Genomic DNA, 9,058 nt, shown 5'->3' with positions numbered 1-9,058 from the left:
CAGCGTCGATGATTAACGATGATGTGTCGGCCAACGGTTGTCCAGTCCGTCAAGTCCCGACCTTCGTGTCTGCGTTATGTCGACTTGTCTCAACATGAGCTGACTTTAGCTATGTGTTTCAGAGCACGAATTTTCAGCACACTATGTACTTTTATTGTGCACCACACATCTTCCCTCTTCTCGAAATTAAAAAATGTTATAACTTTATCCAACTATATCATAACAGGATCACCTTGTCAAACTTTATCCATCTTGACCTAGAAGCCGACATCCTATTTTTTTTACTGGGCAGTCTATTTACCACAGTGTATTAGCACTGGGAGCGAGACGGGGATTTCAACAAACTGTCAACACCCAACGAAGATGGAGAAGACGAGAATAAAAACCAAAATACTAAACAATAAACCAAGGAAAGTGTTCAAAACAAAACAAAAACGTGAAAAGCATGGAAATTGACGAACAGGAACAAACTGTTCCTGGGAGAATTCTGCGTGAAAGTTGATTGACCTCTTGACTAGGTCTAGTGTTGTTTCTCTCGTCAGCTGTTATTTACCATTCGGTGGGAAAAATAGAGACTCAGCGTATTCTTCAGTGCAGCAAATCATTTTTGGTTTTACGTATGTAAATATATAAAGAGAAACCTGTGGCTTACATAAATCTGTTGATATATAGTTTAGTTCAAATTTTATCATGTTTAATAACACTAATTATTTGTTTTAGGAGTTTGCGGAATGCTGTCAACTGCTTGAACAAAATCATCCAAATACGCTGGTGCTTTCCTTTCTCGAACTTTTCATGATGATGTTTCGGGCTGGTTTGAATGCTTCTCTTGAGGATTTTCGACCGGTTCTGGTGCTTCTAAATTCCGCCATTTGGAAACTTTTTTGGTCTGTGAGATGTGGCGCTTCACTACGTGTCCATTTTCGTCGTTGAGCGTAAGGCTGCCGTTGTGCTCCTCGATAACGACGTACTTTTGTGATGAAAAGCGTGATTCGCCCTTCCCGCGTGTGTGACGTTCGATTATAACTGTGTCACCGGGCTTCACTAGACATTGCCGTGAACTCCGCTGTTTGTCCTCGCGTTTTTTCCCAGCCATCTTAGCCTCTTTATCCCTTTCGTTGAAAAGTTCGTCGTCGATATTAACTTTTTCAAAGACAAACAGTGGGAGTCCTCGCTTAATTTTCCTACCAGACATGACCTCCTCCGTGGCTAGCTTTGTCACACTGTGAGCAGCAGCATTGTGAGCATGGATTGCTTCACGTAACTCTATCACGTAATTTGTTTTGTTTATCGAAGCACTTACCATAGCCTTGTTGATAAGCTTCATGTAGCTTTCCACAAGTCCGTTCTGTTGTGGAAACAAGGGGGTCGAGAAAATGGGAGTGATACTGCGTTCTGCACAATACCGTTTGTACTCCTCACCATTGAAAGGGGGGCCGTTATCCGTTTTTATGAATTTCGGTAGGCCTTCCCGTTCGAAGACATCCTCCAAGACCTTCCTTGTTTGCTCGAAACTCGTTGACTTCACAGGACGGGCGATGAGGAACCTAGACCTATAGTCAACGATTACGAGGATGGAAATTCCACTAAATTTGATGTACGGCCCGTTGAAGTCCAACGCAATTGTTTCCCATACAGCCTTTGGAGCAAAGATGCGTTGCATTGGGGTGGGTTTTTCAGGTATCCCATTGACTGCACAAGTAGCGCAAGATTCCACCCATTTCTCTGCGTCCTTTGGCATTCCAGGCCACCAAACACGTTGCCTCAGAATGCTTTTAAGCTTAGCTGCTGAAGGGTGTCCAATGTGGGCTACTTCTAATGTTCTTTTGCGTAATGAATGTGAGTTTCCGCTAGGTCGATTTGGGAATCGCCCAGCGTTGGTTCCTGTAGGAGCACGTCTTACCTCTTGCAGCGTCGATGATTAACGATGATGTGTCGGCCAACGGTTGTCCAGTCCGTCAAGTCCCGACCTTCGTGTCTGCGTTATGTCGACTTGTCTCAACATGAGCTGACTTTAGCTATGTGTTTCAGAGCACGAATGTTCAGCACACTATGTACTTTTATTGTGCACCACACACCGTGTATTTATTTAGGAATGCCTGATTCACATTTTGGATTCACATGGTTTTCTGGAATATTTATTAGAAGAAATTCCATTTTCTAGTAAGTCACGGAATCGATGGAAAAGAAGTTTTCAATCATCTAATAAACAAATATTTATTCAAAACTTTATGATAGGTAAATTCAAATAAAGCTTGTAACCTTCTTGAGTTTCCTTCTTCATAAATTCGATCAATGTAATTTGAATTACTATAGTTTACTGTTACAATTGTAGACCCCAAATTTGCTTAAAACGTCCATCATTATGTACACCTTTATGAATGTTTCGACAACGAGTTCACTGTTAATGGCATCTTCTGTGGAGCTATATAGGTATCTCTCTAGCTAGTTTTCTATTTTATTGTCCACTCTTACCTAAAGGCTTCCACTTCACTCTACAATTCTTCAAGTTTATCATTCATTCCAAGATTTGGGTTAGCGACTGGAAGTCAATTTTTATTTGTTATATGCGACAGTTAGAAGATACTGAGAGGTTAGCACATATCATCGGCAAGAGACGTGCGTGTGAGAAAATTTGCGAAAAAATCTAAGGGCACCGGTGGGATTCGAACCCACAATTCCCATTCAGTACACGGGTGCATTGCCAATTATACAACGGTGGACCTATGGTCTACGGATGTATTTGGCTAATGACATATGAGTTTCGAATCCGTTTCCCTCCCTTAGTCTTTTTGCGCAAGCGTTCTCAATACACAACAATCGTCTATTACCGACGATATGTGCTTGTACCGCAACCACTCAGTATCGGTCGATGTGAACAAACACAACTCGTCTCTGTTCTACATCACACATGTTGGATACGGGATGTCCAATGCAGTATGAATAGAGCAATGAGCTGCTGGCCTCACCCCGACCACCGGGCCATAGTGATGATTTATCATCAAATTAATTTTCGATTTGGGTTCCATTCCAAGCTAAAATATCCCGTAGCGACCCTCACACCGTTTCGCAGAAGTTTAGACGGATTTGAGGATTGATTCATTTGGATTGGGTAATCTTAACGTCACACAACCTGAACATACAATTTTTTCAAGATTTAGCATATCTGGTTAATGTGCTGTAAATGAATTAAATTTGTCTGGTTGATACTAATATTGAAATATGATATATGAAAATATTATGAAAAAGATCACTCTGACAGTTGATGTTTATTAGAACAGTTTTTAATTCTTATTTGTTGATGAATGTCCGACCACTTTGATCAACTTTGAGTAATCATGAGCTACTCAAATTTACTCGCTGCAAAAATATTAGCTCTGAGTACAGTTGGCTTATCCCTTGGAATCGATCAAAGCAGATAGGACGTTTTGAAATGTTTATCTAGATTTGTAGCTCCATACGATTTCGGTGAAGATTTTTGATGAAACCAATGAAAGTTGATGTGAATTTTTACGTATCTCCACCCAGTTTTGGTGGATATTTTAGATGCTGCCATTGGAAGTTCCAGTGTATTTCGGTAGAGTAGTTTCCACATGATTTAGTTTGCTGAAATTACGTATGGCAGTATCCAAACATTTATTATTATTTAAGCATGTTAAAGCACTCAATCTGAGTAGGTATTTTGAATACGGGTTTTTTACACAGTACATATTCCCGTGTAAAAAGAAAGACCAGAGTGTACATTAGGATGGGTCAACTCAACAACCCCCTGCTCCCAACTGCTCTTTCTATCTGTATTGAGGTCCACAACAACTATGCCAAATTTGAACAAATTTTGTTATGATCTGGATTCGCGGGAGTATTTTCAATTTTGTATGAGAAAATGTGTTTGAAACGGAATGCAACTATTAATTTGCTTCTTGAAAATTTAAAAAAAAAATGCCCAGTTCTTACCAAATCTGGAACTATGATTGTAAAAACTATGCAGAACAACTTTGTCCAAGACCGCAAATCGATTCGACATCTGGAAGCTCGTGATGTTTTAACAATTCGCTGAAGTTCTCGAGCCTTTTTTTTATTCTTTTTCAAAAGTTTATGGAACTGCCCTGAGGTTCTCTGATCCTTCCAAAAAATCTAGAAAACTATCTAACATTTTTTTCAGTTTTCGTGAAGCTTATTGTACTGCCATAAATGTAATTAAACTGACCTAAAATTTCAAATCTTCCGTGAAGTTCACTGAACTTATGAGATGAGCTCAAAAAAATGCTTAACATCTCTGAAATTTCCGAGGGGGATGACTCTATCTACGATGCAGAAAAGATTATGTTTTGCTGTGGCTAGCTGCGCGTACGCTGAGTAGATAGAAAGAAGATTGATGACGATTCTGAAGATTTCCTGCAAAAAGATGATGCGCGATGCAAGTAGATGCGAGAAATGAAAGAAGATTTTTCGAAGATTGATTCGCTAGTGTGAGATTTGTTGAGCATCTAGACTTTAGATGTGTCGCCCCCCTCGGAAATTTCCCTGAAAATTTCGCGTACTTTACTTCCCTGAACTTTCTGAAACTTTTTTTAAGATCTCTCAATATTTCTGGAATCAAAACGAAATAATTAATACAGATCTAAGATTTTCAACAAAGTTGTCAGCATGTTCTAAATACTCACGTTCTGGAGTATGCGCTAGTTACTTGGTCTTAAATGACCCTCTTCTGACTCGTAAAAAATTAAAGATTTGCCTGAAGATCATATCATGGAACTGCCCTTGAATAATCGACATTGATTTATAACTTTTCCAATAGCCAAGACTTTCATTATGTTATTGCGTTAAATGCAGTTAAATATAACTCAACTTCAAACGCGTTTCTCTCAAAACCACATTTTTTGACCTTTCGAGACAGGGATCTCGGAGACTATTTGATCAATTTGGCTGATTCTTCTGTCTGTTTTGCAAAAATGAATTATCTAAAATATTTTGTAAATTTCGAAAAAAAAAAACCCCTTGATAGATTTTAGATATTCTAATTAAGAACCTGAAACGCTAACTATTTCTTTTCTCCGATGTTTCAGTGCTGACAATGCTGCCCGGCAATCGACAAAAACATCGATTGCATTTGCATGGTTGCAGGGATGCCAACAGCAAAAAAAAAATTAATTCCACTTAATTAATTTTGGTATCCATGACAGATACGTATTTCGACTACAATGTGCAGTCTTCACCAGTGTCATTCCCCCTAAAGACTCATCAAAAACCTTTATTTAAGCATTCCGCTAACAACCCAATTTCATTACTTCATAATATTTTGGGCTAAAAATTAAAAAAAAAAATAAATGTTCAAATTTTGATTGATAACTTAATGAAAGCCCGAAGTGGTTGCATTTTTATAATCTTCTAAAATAATTAACAATCATACCCTATTTTTTTTTGAGATCTTATCAGAATGTTTTCGGATCATTTATGGAATGCTAGGAATATCCCATAATTCCACGAAACTTTTTGTAATTCTCTACAAATTTTCTGAATTCAATGGGATTGTTCTGAAGTTCTATGATCATCCTCGTTGTACTCTGGACTATGCTGACATACATGAAACTATCTAAAAGCTTCCAAAATTTCTATGAAATCTCTGGGATTTCTTGAAGATATCGCATTTTTTTTTCTTGAATTAATAGAACTACATGATAGTAGTTCTCTTATCAACTCAGTTAATTTTTCGACATTTTTTTTATGTTCATGAAGTTCCCATGATAGCCATATCAAATTCTTAAAATACTCTCACATTTTCCTGATGTTAATATAACTTCGCTTGCGTTATTGAAATTCTCTCAGAGCTTTCCTTGAATTTCTCCAAACTTCTGTAGTATGCTTCCTGCAACTTCCTTAAAATTGTTTGAACTGCCCTTTGGTTTTCTGATCTTTCCAGATCAGAGAAGTTTCTCTGAAGCTCACAATTCTACAATATCTTCGATCTGCTCTGAAATAAGTCAACTCTTCTAAACACTTTTAAACCTGAAGTTTTCTGAACCCCTGTGAAGATCCCGCATTATGTCTGAATTTTCATAGTGTTTCTGAAGGTCTCTACACTTCCCTGAAATTATCGGGACATCTAAAGGGTTTTCGTATTTTTTTGACGTTGAACTACGTCTTTGTTGACTATACTGGGGTGCAAATCAAAAAATATGTGTTGTGAAATAGTGTTAGGTTTTGAACGCTTGTAACTTTGTCATTTATAGATGAAAATAAAATCCAAATACGCCAATCTATAGGATATTACATTACAAATCAACTTAAATAAAGATTTTTTTTCAATTTTGAACAAAAAAAAAACATTTGAAAAATGTACACATGATATCTTTATCATTGTTTTTATGAAATAAACGATTTTCCATAACCCAGTCGTCATAATCGAGTACCATTTGGTTGTACATCGTTCTGCTTGAATCTGAAAAGATATAAAACAGCGCTGCTGTCATGTCACTCATTCTTTGCTCGACATCGATTTTGTTTCGTTTTGTGCTGTCGCGTCGCGCCGTGGAAGTGTCGCCACCTTCTCGCGTTCTGGCAAGTTAACTTGAACTTGCAAACACGAAACAAATGGTGCGTAAACGTGCCAATGAGTCAGCAGCGGACCCTTTAAAGAAGGTGCTAATCAAGCCCAGCGCGTCGCAGGATGACGCCAGAAAAAGAGTACTGCAAGCCAACCAGTATGCAGTACTCCCGGAAGAAAATGGCGATGGTGACGCCGTTCCCATTGCAAGAAGAGAGCGGATTCCCCCGCTTTTCACGCCGGTGAAGGATGTTGCCAAGCTGGGTGCCGAACTGGCAAAACACAAGCTGCTGCCTTGCTTCAAGCTTTGCAGCATCGGTACCAAAATCATGTGCTCCAGCCTGGAGGAGTACACACAAATAGGATGTTTCCTGAAGGACAACAACGTGGACTTTTTCACGCATGATTTGCCATTGAGCAAGCCACTGAAGGTGGTTTTGCGTGGATTACCGTCGTTCGAGGCGACTGCGGTGAAATCCGAGCTGGAGCGGTTTCGGCTCAAGCCTGAGGCAGTGTACCCGATGAACCGGCGTCCCAACCACAACATCAGCTTCCGTGATCAGTTGTTCCTGGTGCATTTCACGAAGGGATCCACCAGTCTTGCGGCTCTGAGATCCAAAATCCGGGACCTGTTTCAGGTCATCATCAGTTGGGAGCATTACAAATCCCAAGATCGTGATGTAACGCAGTGTATGAACTGCCTCTCATATGGACATGGCACCAAAAACTGCCACATGAAGACAAGCTGCGGCAAGTGTGCTGGAACTCACTCAACTGCGTCCTGTGAGCAAGTCGATGACATCGAGCCAACTTGTGTCAACTGCGGTGGAAACCACCAAGCCTCCAATCGCGGATGTCCCAAGCAAGTGGAGTTCATCAATATCCGTCGGAAGGCCACAACCAACAACCAGCTTGGTCACCTCCGTAATCATCGTTCGGCTCCTGTATTCACGGAAGTCCAGTACCCAGCACTCCAGTCCCGTCGACATGTTCCGAACCTAGCCCCACTTCCGCTCAACAACCAACAAGCCAATCCTCCAAATGGTTCCCAACAGTCGGACAGTTCAGCTTCGTCTCGCTGCTGCTGCGGCCCAGCCAATTCCAGGTTCATCTACCGTTTCCCTGGTTTATCATACGCTGGTGCTGTCTCAGGTGAATCTGTCGACGATTCTCCGTTCACCTCGGAGGAACTTGTGACGATCGTGACCGAGGTCATCATCATCATGCGCACCTGCAACACTCGATCTGAACATCTACACGCTGCCCTATCCCTTGTCACTAAGTATGGACCGTGAAGGCATCAAGATCGTAAATTGGAATGCTTGCCCCTTGAAGAGCAAAAACATCGAGTTTGTTGACTTTCTCAACGAACGGCACATCGACATAGCTGATGATGCCGATGATCGAGTGCATCATGTTAGGAACCGCGTCAAATATGGTGCCTTCACGGTACACAAAGCTCAAATATTTTTTTTAAAGAATGAAAGTTATGAACTAGAACTATATGTTGTATATATGGGGTTTAATCCATTCTATTTGGTATGTAATAGGCTTCAATGAAACAATCAAATTGACATTCCATTTATTCAATTACAATGTTTGCTATTTTATAGATTTTTAATTGAGCACAGGTAAAGATAAACTGAATTTACGTTATGTTAAATAAGTTTTAGTTGAAATCCACTTGATTGATGATGTCAGGTGCGCTTTTATTTCTAAAGTTGTTTTGTCATGACTAACATTACTAGATACACACTAAGATTATTTTACAGATTTCTGTAAAATTTTACCGAAATCTCAACAGCTGAACGTTCGGTAAACCATTTTACAGTTTTCCTGTAATTATTTACAGATATCTGTGAAAAATTCACAGATATTTGTGAAGAATTACAGGAAATCTGCGAAACTGTTTACCGAACGTTCAGCTGTTGAGATTTCGGTAAAATTTTACAGATTTCTGTAAAAAATTCTAAGTGTGTAGAGCTGGAATTAGGGCGTAACAGCTTTTGTAAACAATGACTTCTATCGATGATTTCTAGGAACTCAAGGCACGCCCACGCAAACCAACATAACCATCGGATAGGGGAAGTCTTTCCCTACCTGATGAGGATGTTGGTTTGCGTTGGGGAGTCTTGAATTTCTAGAAATCGTCGATAGAAGTTATTGTTTACAAAAGCTGTTAGGCCCTAATTCCAGCTCTATCTAGATTAGTAAGTTTCCGAAAGTTGAGTGAACATTAGACTGATGCAAAATTTGAAATTTTCGCTCCACAGTATTCAAACGGTTTCAAATCGGGTCCTGATTAGCCTCCGAAAGTTTAAACTCACTTGATAAGAAACTGACTTGGCACAAACCATTTGATGTTTATGTGGAAATTACTATGGGAAAACCAAACTATTTGTTCATTGTCTTCTAGCCTTTTTACATATTGTACTATTAACAAATTCTATTGCTATTCATATGGGAATTTTTGTCAGCTACAACTTTGCAGAAAATCGGTTTTCAGCCAAACGT

Source organism: Ochlerotatus camptorhynchus, unplaced genomic scaffold, assembly GCF_037179485.1.
Source record: "Ochlerotatus camptorhynchus isolate MF236.1 unplaced genomic scaffold, CSIRO-AGI_Acam_v1.1 ptg000108l, whole genome shotgun sequence".
Lineage (NCBI taxonomy): Eukaryota > Metazoa > Arthropoda > Insecta > Diptera > Culicidae > Ochlerotatus > Ochlerotatus camptorhynchus.
This window is presented reverse-complemented; position numbering follows the sequence as displayed.